Here is a 13,987-nt window from a genome sequence, read left to right as displayed (position 1 = left end):
AAACAACACAGCTGGGGTAGTGGTGGCTGAACCCCCTAAAATGGCTTGCAGCTCATCATAGAAGCGGCATGTTTTGGGCTCTGACCTGGAGCGGCCGTTCACCTCTCTGGTTTTCTGGTAGGCTTGCCTCAGCTCCGTAAGTTTCACGTGGCACTGCTTCAGGTCCCTGTTATGGCCTCTGTCCTTCATGCCATGGGAGATTTTGACAAATGTTTTGGCATTTTGAAAACTGGAACATAGTTCTGATAGCACGGATTCCTCTCCCCATACAGCGATCAGATCCCGTACCTCCCGTTCAGTCCATGCTGGAGCTCTTTTGCGATTCTGGGACTCCATCATGATTACCTCTGCTGATGAGCTCTGCATGGTCACCTGCAGCTTGTCATGCTGGCCAAACAGGAAATTGAAATTCAAAAGTTCGCGGGCCTTTTCCTGTCTACTTGGCCAGTGCATCTGAGTTGAGAGTGCTGTCTGCAGTCACAATGGAGCACTCTGGGATAGCTCCCAGAGGCCAATACCTTCTAATTGTGTCCACAGTACCCCAAATTCGACCCAGCAAGGCCGATTTCGGTGCTAATCCCCTTGTCGGAGGTGGAGTAAGGAAATAGATTTTAAGAGCCCTTTAAGTCGAAAAAAAGGGCTTCGTTGTGTGGATGGGTGCAGGGTTAAATCGATTTAATGCTGCTAAATTCGACCTCAACTCTTAGTGTAGACCAGGGCTAACATACATACAAAATGGGAAATGACTGCCTAGGAAGGAGTACTGTGGAAAGGGATCTGGGGGTCATAGTGGATCACAAATATGAGTCAAGCTAAATATGAGTCAAGAGTGTAACACTGTTGCAAAAAAAGCAAACATTCTGGGATGGATTAGCAGGAGTATTGTAAGCAAGACATGAGAAGTAATTCTTCTGCTGTACTCCGCACTGATTAGGCCTCAACTGGAGTATTGTGTCTAGTTTTGGGTGCCATAATTCAGGAAAGATGTGGACAAATTGGAGAAAGTCCAGAGAAGAGCAACAAAAATGATTAAAGTTCTAAAAAACATGACCTATGAGGGAAGATTGAAAAAATTGAGTTTGTTTAGTGTGGAGAAGGGAAGACTGAGAGTGGACAACAGTTTTCAAGTACATAAAAGGTCGTTACAAGGAGGAGGGAGAAAAATGGTTCTTCTTAACCTCTGAGGATATTACAAGAAGCAATGGGCTTAAGTTGTACCAAAGGAGGTTTAGGTTGGACATTAGGAAAAACTTCCTAACTGTCAGAGTGGTTAAGCACTGGAATAAATTGCCTAGGGAGGTTGTGAAATCTCCATCATTGGGGATTTTTAAGAGCAGGTTGGACAAACACCTGCCAGGGATGGTCTAGATAATACTTAGTCCTGACTTGAATGCAGGGGACTGGACTAGATGACCTCTCGAGGTCCCTCCCAGTTCTATGATTCTATATTGCTGCACATAACAAAATTCATGTGGAAGGGATGGGGATGAGGGGTTCAGAGTGTAGGAGGGGGCTCAGGGCTGGGGCAGAGTGTTTGGGTGTGGAGGGGGTGAGGGTTCTGGCTAGGCACGGGCTCTGGGGTGGGGCTGGGATGAGCGGTTTGGGGTTCAGGCTGCCCTGGGTTACAGCAGGGAGAGAGGGGACCCCCCCAGCTTTATCTCCCCGCGGCAGCTCCAGGATTGGGGCATGCCTCTCCCTCAGCAGGTCTGGGTTGGGGGCGGGGGAGGGGCACCTCTCCCTACCGCCGCAGCCACGCAGCTTAGAGGGAACGTAGCTTATCGCTCCATTTCAACATCAGGGAGCTCAGGTCAGTCCAATTGACATGTCAGGCATTCTACCCCACATTGCGAAAACAACACTCTCAGTCCTCATGGACAATATATCTGCCATGCACTACATCAATAGACAGGGAGGGGCTCATCCTCCACCCCCGTGTCGAGAAGCAGTCCATCTATAGGAATTCTGCACTGCACACTCGATCGAGATTGAGGCCTCATACCTGCCAGGGGTGCAGAAGCAGCTCACGGGTCAGCTCAGCTGGTCCTTCTCAACTCATCATGAGTGGTCCCTATGCCTGAATATCACGATGAACATCTTCCACAGGTGGGGCTTTTCCCGCATACACCTGTTCACCACACGGTCCAACAGGAAGTGCCAGCAGTTCTGCTCCCTGAGGGGTCACAGACCCAGCTCCATGACAGATGCCTTTCTGCTGAAGTGGTCTCATCACCTGTTCTCACCTTCCCTCCCATCCCATTAATCCATAAGGTGCTGACAAAGATCAAGATCAATACTTTAATAAAATATGTGTACTGCTTTCTCTCTCTATTAACATGTATGTAGATGTATAAAGTATGTTTCATCATTGGACAACAACCAGTGAGATTTACAGTGAGCAACTACCCACTTCCTTGTCACTAGGCAACCTTAACGGTTGTTTAGTTTTAGAATGATATATATCGGTGAACGTAATTGTTGAGCAACTTTGGCTGGGAAAATAAGGAGAATGTAATAAAAAAGAGAGGGGTATGTGAGGAATGGGTAAACCAGTTTTGTTAATGTCCAGTGTGGGCTGTAAAATCAGTGTTCCAAGTAAATGCCACTTTGTGACAATGGCACAGTGAATTTGGTTCTACAAAGGGGTCTTTGTATGGGAAGGCTCGGAGGCCATGTTTCAGTTATTGGCCATTGAATAGGGGATTGTGGCTGCATAGGAGTTGTTGATATTTATGATAAAAATATTGTTAGGGATTCTTGCCTGGTCTGGTATGTTGTAAAAGGCAGCAAAGGAGGATAAGGGTGGAAAGATTGCTGTTTGACTATTGGTTTAAAGATTTATTTGGAGAACCAGACCAGCAGGATATTATCACTGTTCAGGCTGAACCTTTGAAATACGGTAAGCACAAACCACAAAACTTTGTGGGTAGGTGAATTACTGAGAATCCACGTACAAGTGTCAATATGTACAAGCATGTGAGGTTCCCACCCTGTTGCTCTAATATCCTGGAATCGACAGGCTACACTTCACTGCATACAATATATACAAGAAGCAGAGCTGGCCTACTAGTTTGCAGTGCCTACACATGCACCGCCTCTAGGAAATAGCTTAGATTTCCCGTTAGATCTCACAGATTCTGTGTATTAGTCATCTTCTTGATTTGCCGTTGTTCCTACAGCCCTAACCAGAAGTGAGGGGATAAATTCCAAACCCATTCAATGAACATAAGAAGGGGAAAACACACAATATATTGACAGGTTTCAGAGTAACAGCCGTGTTAGTCTGTATTCGCAAAAAGAACAGGAGTACTTGTGGCACCTTAGAGACTAACCGATTTATTTGAGCATAAGCTTTCGTGAGCTACAGTTCACTTCATCGGATGCATACCATGGAAACTGCAGAAGACATTATATACACAGAGACCATGAAACAATACCTCCTCCCACCCCACTTTCCTGCTGGTAATAGCTTATCTAAAGTGACCACTCTCTTTACAATGTGTATGATAATCAAGGTGGGCCATTTCCAGCACAAATCCACGTTTTCTGGGGTGGGGGTGAGAAAACCTGGATTTGTGCTGGAAATGGCCCACCTTGATTATCATACACATTGTAAAGAGAGTGGTCACTTTAGATAAGCTATTACCAGCAGGAGAGTGGGGTGGGAGGAGGTATTGTTTCATGGTCTCTGTGTATATAATGTCTTCTGCAGTTTCCACAGTATGCATCCGATGAAGTGAGCTGTAGCTCACGAAAGCTTATGCTCATATACAATATATTAAAACTCTTATTGCCCATCTTGTGAAGACAAACTTTTATCTTTACATATAGGTGACTGATCTATTACTTTATTTACAATGCATAATAGTAACCCATGAGAACTGAGCTAATATTAGCTTTGTAGGAGAAAATAACTTCTAAAACCAAACAGCAGGGAACAACTGCTTATCTACTTAATTTAATCTGAGTAAAAGCAAGGTATTATACAAACAATATGTCACAGGTGATAGTGTGAGTGTGTAACAATAATAATAAACTTGGTAAAATATCTGCCATTCAAATGTTTCATAGAAAATAGTGGTTGCAGTATTAGATAATACAATTATTTAAAATACTTAATGCAGATACAAAGGCAAGTTGACACTAAGATGTTAGGTGCCTCAGAAATAGATAGGCAGAAGAAAATTTTAAAAGGATAGGCAAGAAAAAAGATAGAATTTTAATAAAAATACCTGTCATATTGCCATGATTGCTGGTGTTACAGGCTGATATGCTTTTAATTAGTTAAACATGTTCTTTTTTATAAGGATCAGTTTTTGAGACAATGTTATTTAAACTGTGATCTAAAGCCTACTGAAGTTAATGGGAATCTTTCCATGGACTTCAATGAGCTTTAGAAGAGGGCCGTAAAGAGTGTTTGAAATATAAAAAGACAGATAGGCAATTTGTTCAGTGTTCACTCACTCACAACTTCCTGTAAAATTTTCCTTTTGGTTTGAATTTATTCTATATTTGGGCTCTTCAGAAGGTGATGAATTTTTTTTGAAAGTTTGAGGAAAATCATCTCCAACCCTTTCTGCGTTCTGCAAAGCTGAAAAAAATTGCACGTTTTCCTCTGTATATTATTATACAGCACCCCTTAGTTTAACTCAAATTAGAAACAGCCGAACTTTGAAATTTGTCATGTAAACTGGTTATTTTGGACTGCATACACAACTAAATTTAATAAACAGCTGGAAGGATAATCAAATTATGATTGATCAGCTGTTAATAATGCTTCTGAGCATGCTCAGTAGGCATCCACTAAGACTGATTTATTTCTAAGCACAGCTGAAGAAGCCACTTTCCCACGTTTGTGACAGCACAATGCATATATTCTCTCTGCCTGGCATAACAGGGCTGATGCTCACATGTGCTGCTCACACAATTTAATTGAGGGAGATTCTAAGGTTTAGCCTACACAAGCTTTTGTAGCAGTATGAGTTGTGGTTAGGAGTGTGATTTTTTTTTTAACTGAAATATTTATATTAATATATCCCCAGTGTGTGTGAAGTTATACTGGTATAAACATGCCTTATACGAGTATAACGATTCCCATTCAGGAAGGAGACTAAATTACACTGATAAAAGGCACCTTTATACTGGTATAACTGCATCCGTACTAGGGATTTACTAATATAACTATTTTGGTTGAAAAGAAAAGTCACAGAGGGGCGATTGCATCACCTTCAATAGCATGAAAGCTATTGAGGAGGTATAAAGAAAGTGGACACAGATTCACAATGTAAACTATCTAGGCAGCAGAGATATAGTGTAATGAAGACATCCTCCAAAAATGCTCATTAAAATAAAATTTGATCAAATAAAAAAAAAATCAGTTTGCTGAGTTTGTGTATTTTACAGCAGTTTTGTTGGTCAATTCCAGTGTTTTAACCACTATAGACCCAATTCACAGCTGCCCTGCACCTTGTATAGTTATTTACAAGGTAGAGTTGGTAACATTTTAACATACTTTGCACTGGTAGTATGAATAACTACACAAGAGGCCTGATACTCACTTATTCCATTCCTGCGCTTGTGGCTTTAACTCATGTTTCCATTCTCTGTATTCTGGGGTGTGGCAGATAGCCACCTCCTGGGCTGCTGCTAATTGCTGGGCTATTCAGGACTGAGATAAGAAGGCTGCATGAAAAGACAGCTGCCAGGTAGGCTGAGAACTTGTGAGGGGATTCAGAGTAACAGCCCTGTTAGTCTGTATTCGCAAGAAGAAAAGGAGGACTTGTGGCACCTTAGAGACTAACCAATTTATTTGAGCATACGCTTTCGTGAGCTGTAGCTCACTTCATCGGATGCATACTGTGGAAACTGCAGTTTCCACAGTATGCATCCGATGAAGTGAGCAGTAGCTCATGAAAGCTTATGCTCAAATAAATTGGTTAGTCTCTAAGGTGCCACAAGTCCTCCTTTTCTTCTTGTGAGGGGTGTTTCTCAGCAGCAGATTGGTAGGAAGCTGCACAAGGAGCTTGCCTTCCCCTGAGAGAGTACTGGCGGAGGTAGTCCTGGGAAAGGAGGGTGGACAGGTGGAGATAGAAAGCAGCCCAGGGAAGCAGCAAGGAATTGTAAGGAGCAGGTTTTAGCTTCTTAAACACAGAATCCCTGGATTCTGCCAGAAGAGAAGGCAGGTGTGTGTTCTCCGACCCACCTGAGAAAAAGAGAGATGAAAGCCTCTCTGAGGAAAAGGGTGCAAGGACTATAAAACTTAGCTTGGGACTGATGACCTGATATAGGGTCACTGGGCTTTTGCCCTGTGGGATTATTCTTTATTACCTGAGGAGGGGTGAGATTATAAATGACCTGTCTGGTGTGGTGAGAAGAAGCTGACTGTCACAGGGACAGACTGCTGGCTGGTGGGGAAACTGAGGTGGAGTCACTGCAACACCATGCCTGGCCATGAGAGGACACGTTGGCAGGTAAGTGACCTGTGACATGGAACCGTGAAGGAGCCTGCCCAACCCCTGAAGTGACTAGGGTTACCAGTTTTGGTTGGATGTTAGTGTTGCCAACTCTAGCTGAAGCTATTCTGGGAGATTCCCTCCCCTCTCCCCCACATGACATTATGTCATTTTCTTAAAATATCCTATTAAAATCTCCCGGATTGCTTTCAATAGTCATTGGAAGATCAGTGCTGATTCCAGGAGACTCTAGGCCAATCCTGGAGCATTGGGAACCCTATTGGACGTATTCCTGGAGGTTTCATCACATGACATAACCTTTAATTAAAGATTAAGCTTTAATTCCTGTAGACTCTGGGACAATCCTGGACGGTTGGCAACCCTAGGAGTGACTTGGAGCAGTTTCAGAGCTGTTCCAACTTACATACTGCTTCCAAGGGGCCTTAGAAGTAGAGAATTCCTAGTTATGTCCCCAAATTCCACCCCTTACATGGAGATCTATGAACTGTGTTCACAGGGCCACTACACAGGGAGTATTCTCCAAGGGCCACTCCTGTCCACTCTAAGGCCCACTTCTGGTGCCAGAGCACTGTAACGGAGCCTTAGTAAATGAGAATCAACAACTATGCTACTAGGTAACAGAGAAGAGGGCCACAGCTAGGATTGCCAACATTGTATTTCAAATATAAGGGACTGTTTTTAGCACCCCCACCCGTCTTTCTAATATCATTATTAATAATAATAAGCAGTAAGCCCCCACATTCGCCACAGGTATTTCATGCTGCTTTTTGCAGCACTCAGCAACTCCTAATCTTGTTGTACAGGGGTGAAGAAATCAGGGCTATCCCTTGTAATAAGGGACTGTTGGCAACCCTATATACAGCACTGAGATTTAAAAGGAGCCTAACAGAGTTAGGTGCTCATCTCCCATTGACATTCAATGGCAATTGGGCACCCCACTCCTTATGGCACCTTTGATAACGCCAGACTAGAACTGTAAGCCAAGCTAGGTGACGCGGTACCAGTGGCAACAGACAGGCCAGCTACATTAGCGCTCTCAGTATTGCTGACACGAGTGGAGCTCATCCCATTCTGTCAAAAGATTTGAAAACCTTCCCTAATATAGACGGGACTGAAATATCCATTTACATTTCCTGAGAACGGTTTCTAATGACTGCCAGTCTAACATTTCAGACATGTTTGATTACTGAAAGCCCATATTTAGAAATGTGAGTGGCTGGGAGTTGCTGAACCACAGAGCTTTATTCAGCACTTTGTGTGAGAGATGAGATGGAATGCAACGTGAGAACAAATCCCAGTTCCTGAACTGACAAAATATTGTTAAGAAAATAAAAGCTGTACTATTTTGCTTACTTCCTCTTTCTTGCTGTTGGTTTTGTGTAAATGTTTCTGTTTTGTTTTCACCTTCGCTAGCAAGCTGCAAGTTTTGGATAGCTAAAAGTAGAAGAAGGAAGTGTCTTACTGAATTAACTGAAAGGAACAAGAACTGAGGTAGGACAAAGTTAAATTTATATATATATATAAATATATATTACTTTAGTCCTTTCCTTAAAAGTAGATCAAGACTATTCAAAATAAGAGTAGGAGGAATTTTAGTTATCGCCTGTTTCTTGCACGAAGTTTTGTAGTTGCTAGAAAAATTAAGCATCTACTCGATTCACGTATGTTAAAGCTAGTCTAGGGTGTTTTCCTTGAGAAGGGATATCCATGTAAGATTTTGTAATTAAAAATATTTTGGAAGATGAAAGATAATGAACTACTGAGAGAGCTGACAAAGTGAATATCTTTTGCTTTTTACTAGCAGTCAACTGCAGATTTTGTCAACTGTAATCTTTTGAAGGGTGGAGTTTTTGTTTTTGTGTGTATACGCACATGTGTGGGAAGAGTGAATAAAATGTCATGCATGTCTTGACAAATGTCCAATTTAATTCTGTACAATGTTAATTACAAATGAAATATAAATGAGTAATGTTTTCGTAGTTCTGATCCTGAAAAGATACATAGTATTCCAGTGAATGGTGACTTGGTTGGCTGTTTAATGTTATTACATTGGGTTTTCTGACAATGCAATGGCTAATGCAAGTTATATAACGTTAATTAGGCTCCGTCCACACTGCGCACCTTACAACTGTGCTGACACAGCCGTGCCGTTGTAAGGTACACAGGGTAGTCGCTCTTTGTCGCCAGGACAGAGCTCTCCCACCGATGAAGCGCTGTCCACACCAGCACTTTTTGTTGTTAAAACTTTTGTCATTCAGGGGGGTGGGTTTTTTTTCACATCCCTGAGCAACGACATAGCCTAAGTACTTGGCATTACAATTCTGATAGTTCTGAGAACTCACACAAGAGCACATCCTATTCAGACAAAATATTTTTTAGCTAAACAGCAGATCATCTGTACTTCATATTTCATGTTGAGAAATTCATTTAGCAATGTGTACATTGTACTTCTGAAAAATTGAGCTCATGAGCCTACTTTGTAAGCAGCTCCCATTGACTTGAGTTGGAATTGTGGGTGCTCTGCACCTCTGAAAATCAGACCAGAAAACTTTATATTTACACATGTAATATGCATACCACCGTAACATACCCTATTCAGGAGTGTTCATTTCTATTAAAACATGGTGTGAAGTTATTTTCTATTAAGTTCAGAAGTCTTAATATTGATAGTTATTTTATTAGATGCTTTAAAATCTACTCACCTACTTGAATAGGGGCTCATGAATGGCTGAAGTCTGGGAAAGAGTTGTTTTAGTTTCTTTGCCTAATTTGTGTGTGTGGTGAGTGGGATCTGTCATTGTTCGGTGTTTTTGTTTAGACTAATTCTGGTCTCACTAACATCAGTTTAAATCAGGAATAACCACTTAAGCTAGTTGAAAATATTTTGGTTAAACATATTTTCACTAAAAAAAAAAAAAGCAATTTAGAGAACCCTGAAATTTTGCAAAATTGTGACTATTTTATCAAAATCTTTTGACAGAAAAACTTGGTTTGTTTTTATTTTAAATTTATGGCTTCATTCAGGGTTTTCCTGCAGCCTGTAACATGTTGACTGGCTGAGAGTACACTGGTACAGTTTAGCCACTTACCCCTCATGACTGAGGGTTTGTTCACGGCTGTGTCTGCAAGCAGAGAGAGCAGACTGGTTCTCTTTGTGTCAGTGGCTTTTTGGGAGGGTTCCCCAGCACAGCAGGTTACAGGTACTCTTTTTCTCTGAGCCCTACTGCTGTATGATGGAGTAATTATTGATTGCACGTCACCCCCAGAAAGCCTGGCTGCCTTTCCCTGTCCCCCCTGTTTTGTAAGATGAAAGAGGGACTGTATGCAGCAGTTGTCTGTCCCCAGAAAGAGAGAGGATTTTTTTCTGATCCTGCTGAGCAGTCTGAGAGTTGTGTTTGTGGATCTGGGAGATGTCTGCTTGTAGTTTGCAAAGCCGTGTCTTCCATGGAGCACTTCAGGGTGTGAAAAAGAAAGCAATCTTCCAGAAGTGGTATGCAGCATGAAGAGCCGCAGGTGGTGGTAGGGGAACCAGAAAACCACACTTTGCCTGAGGCAGACAACTCTGAAGAGGACTATTTCCATGGGGCACAGTCAACCACTCCAGGTGCAGGAAGAGGTAGTGAGGAGGAGAATGGTGCATCTCCAGTTAGTCCAGCACCACATGAGGCTAAGCCTCAACGGCAAGGCACTGGCCAGAGACCATCAACATCCTCTGAAACCTTGTTCCACTATACTGCTTCTGGAATGGATGTGGTCGATGCTGGTACTCACACTCCCAGGTGGGAGGAAAGTCACTGCCTCCATCTCTGCTGGGCATGGTTTCGATGGGAACGCTAAGGGGAAGGCGGTGCTCCCACACTGCATTTCTCTCAGCAGCAAAAGTCACCACCATCTACAATCCCCCACCCCCCTGCCCCCTGACAGCACCGGTGTCATTTGCTAACTCCTGAAAATGGAGGATGAGTCTGGGTGTGACCCAAAAGGATGGGGATATCAGGGATGGTTAAAATCCATCAAGACCAATCACGGTGTGCACATGATGCAACCAGTTAGCCCAGAGCTTACAGAAAAGCAAACAACAGCAAACTCCAGAGCAGAGGCTGACTGCGACACCACCAATGTCTTCCATGACTTTGTCAGCTAAGTCCAGCAGCATCTCTCAACAGTACCTAGCGGATTGTATTCAGAGGGGGCAAAAACATGAATGCAACCACCCTGTGACTGTGAAACCTGACCACAGTGAGCAAGGATGCTGGCTGTGGACATTCTTCCTTTCTCCCATGTGGAGGGAGATGGCTTCAGACACTTTGTGGCTTCAGCTTCCCCCCTGGTGACCGATCCCTAGCTGCACTTCCTGGCGTAAGAGGAAGTGCCAGATCTGTGTGCTGCTATGAGAAGTACAGAATGGTGTAGCCTAGGTGGGCAAGTGCAGCAGAACACTACCGTGTGGACCAGTGGTCAGACAACTTCCTACATGGCTGTTATGGCCCACTGGGTGAGCAGCAGTAGCAGGGAGACTAGCAGCAACCGTGGCATATGTACCCTCACTCGCAGCATGCCATGCTTTTGATGTCCGGGTTTGAGAAGCAGCACACCTTCTGGAACAGTGTGCTGGATGCAGTGTGCTGTCATGGGCGGTGTGCGAACCGCTGGTTCGGGGAGGCTAGCCCCGAGCCCCACCCCTGCCACCTGAGGCCCTGCCCCTTCTGCATCCCCCAGTGCAAAGCCTCCCCCCAGCTTCTGGCTCCCTCCCCATGCTAGTACCCCCAGACCCCAAACACCAGGAGGGTAGGTGGCGTGGCTCCAGCCCGAGCCAGGGCCACGGCACAGAGGGGAAGAGCCACAGAGTGGGAAGCAGCTGGAAGAGACACTGGAGGTGGAGCATAGGCGGGGCCACAGTTGGTTGTTTGGGGAGGCTCAGCCTCCCCCAGACTATGATACCCGCTGCCCATGTGTGCTGTCATAGAGGGGTGGCTAAGGCCCCCTCCAACTTCTTTGCTGTGACTGTGGCAATGAACTACGGAGTAAATTATGTGGTGTAGGATGGTGACTTCCAGCATGTCCCTTGCCTCACTTGCTGCTGCAGTCTGATAGAGGGAATTTCTGGAGGAGGGATGCAGAGTTGCAGGCATTGTCTCAGTGGCCAGTAAGCTATGTGGTCACTTCAGACAGTCCTATGAAGTGTGCCACAACCTTAAAGACCAGCAGGAGTCACTAAAACTGTCATCCCCCAGTTGGAACGCTCCCTTTTACATGCTGGAACAGCTCTACGGGCAGCCTGCAAGCATTCTGCGTCCATAAAGTTGAGGCAAGTGTAACCCACATAACCTCCTGGGTGTGGTGCTCTGTCCCCTCTGGAGGCACTGAGACCAGTTAGAGATGAATGAATCTGCTACAGTCTTAGCTAAGGGTCATGTGGCTTTTAGCTTATGCAGTAGAGGCTCATGCATTTAGCTCAGAAGTCCCAGTTTCAATCCCAACAACCGGGGTCTGTCAGTGTTACACAAGCACAGACACACACTTACCTCCATTTGTGACTGTTCCCTCAGCCTCTCCTCATAAATCATGTGTTCCAGTCCCCTAATCATTTTTGTTGCCCTCCGCTGGACGTTCTCCAATTTTTCCATATCCTTCTTGTAGTGTGGGGCCAAAAACTGGACACAGTACTCCAGATGAGGCCTCGCCAATGTTGAATAGAGGGGAACGATCACATCCCTCAATCTGCTGGCAATGCCCCTACGTATACATCCCAAAATGCCATTGGCCTTCTTGGCAACAAGGGCACACTGCTGACTCATATCCAGCTTCTCGTCCACTGTCACCACTAGGTCCTTTTCCGCAGAACTGCTGCCTAGCCATTCGGTCCCTAGTCTGCAGCAGTGCATTGGATTCTTCCGTCCTAAGTGCAGGATACTCCTCCTTCCCTTTTTTAAAGATGGGAAGGGATGGGATTAGTAGGGAAATAGCCCTTAGTGAGAAACGGTTCCAGTGAACACTGGTTTTTATTTGATTGGATTATGACATATTAAAAAATCACTCTGCACATGTACAATACAAATCCTAATGATAAAATTCTATAGAACTGTGAAGTGTGCAACTATGGACAGCCACTCTGTTCACATGTGAGTGGCTGATTTCTGGCAGCTGAGCACTTAATTCTTTGGAGAAGTGAATGAGGCAAGGGTGTCATGTTCACTGTGCACACTAAGACAATGAAAAATACAGAATAAAGATATATCAGTAACAGGAAGGAGGGAAGGGAAGGAGGCATAAAATCAAGAGAAACTTTTAAAATGATTTAACATGATTTGATAGCAAAATTTCAGTTATTAAAAATACACAAGTTTTGGATACATTGCATAAAAACAAGGCTGGCCATGTTTTACTGGAATTCCTATAGCTAGAACACACACCTCTGCTCACGAGAGGGAAGAAGTGGTAAAATATAAGGGACTACATAAAAGTTAATACAGAAACTGGTTGACAAACTTCTAGTGAAATATGTTCCTGTTGGAAAATGGGATTTTGTCAATTTTCTATGGGGGAAAAATATCAACTTGAGCATAATCTTCTATCAGAGAAATCTCTGTGTAAAACACTTGGGTTTGGGCTAACCCATTATCCACTTGAGCTGATATTACACCTTCTAGGAGTTGTAGTTCTGGCTCCCTCATGTTCTGAATCTTCGATAGGGACCATGGTCCCTGGCAAGACTGCATCTTCCATTATGCACCACAGTCCTTGTCCCTGTGGTTGAATCACTGCAGAGTATCCTGTGAGTCCCATGGGACTCTGCCACAGTGGGAGATTGTGGTGCATTGTGGAAGTAAGCTTCATAGCAGAGAATGGAGCCATGACAGACCTGGAATGGCAAAGCCTATTAAACACCATGGCAGTAAAGGTGAACACAGAGATTAACATCAACCCCAAACAAAATATTTTGAGATTTAAAAATAGAAATGTTTTAGAACTTTTCATGCCACAGAAAAGTTTTGATATTGACTTTTGCTTTTGTCCTGAATTTGAGTGAAATCTCCAAATATCAGAATTTCCCGTGGAATGGAAATTCCATTTTTGATCAGCTCTAGTTATTACCAATGTTGCATTTGCCAGTCTGACTCAAGATCGCCCATCCACAAAATGACCAGTGATCACTTGCTTAGTTTTCATGATCAAAGAAGAGCACAGGATCAGGTGCTGCAGCTGTAGGCCCTGCACTCACCTCCAGAAGACTGAAACTTGAAGCTTTTACTTGAAACTTTAGCTTTTATATTGCCAGGCAGTATGCACTACCCATAAACTGCAATAACAACGATACTTAGCATATATAGCACTTCACATGTTGAAGTTCAATACAAACATTAACTGATCTATATTCACTGGGGCATGGTGAATAGTTATTAATTTAACTAGCTTTTATTTTTCCACTGCTATTTACAGCTTTTAACTTTCAGTCAAATGGTTACAATGCTGAACTTGAGGGATGACATGGTATACATTTCGTAACAGCTTTTTTT

At 43.6% G+C, this 13,987-nt stretch overlaps 1 protein-coding gene across 2 annotated transcripts in view; it reads left to right on the top strand.

Moving 5' to 3' along the window:
• Positions 1–13,987, top strand: part of LOC311514893 (cysteinyl leukotriene receptor 2-like) — a 63,634-nt gene that overhangs the window by 47,761 nt on the left and 1,886 nt on the right. Inside the window, exon 2 of one of the 2 annotated variants that reach the window (XM_084617621.1) lies at positions 7,884–7,961. The exons of the other annotated variant lie outside the window; for it this stretch is intronic. The gene's annotated coding sequence lies outside the window, so the exon portion shown is untranslated. The remainder of the gene's footprint in view (positions 1–7,883; positions 7,962–13,987) is intronic. 2 annotated transcript variants of the gene reach the window in all.

Source organism: Lepidochelys olivacea, assembly GCF_965140295.1.
Source record: "Lepidochelys olivacea isolate rLepOli2 genome assembly, chromosome: 1".
Taxonomy (NCBI): domain Eukaryota; kingdom Metazoa; phylum Chordata; order Testudines; family Cheloniidae; genus Lepidochelys; species Lepidochelys olivacea.
The sequence above is the reverse complement of the archived record's forward strand: the minus strand, read 5'-3'. Positions and strand labels throughout refer to the sequence as shown.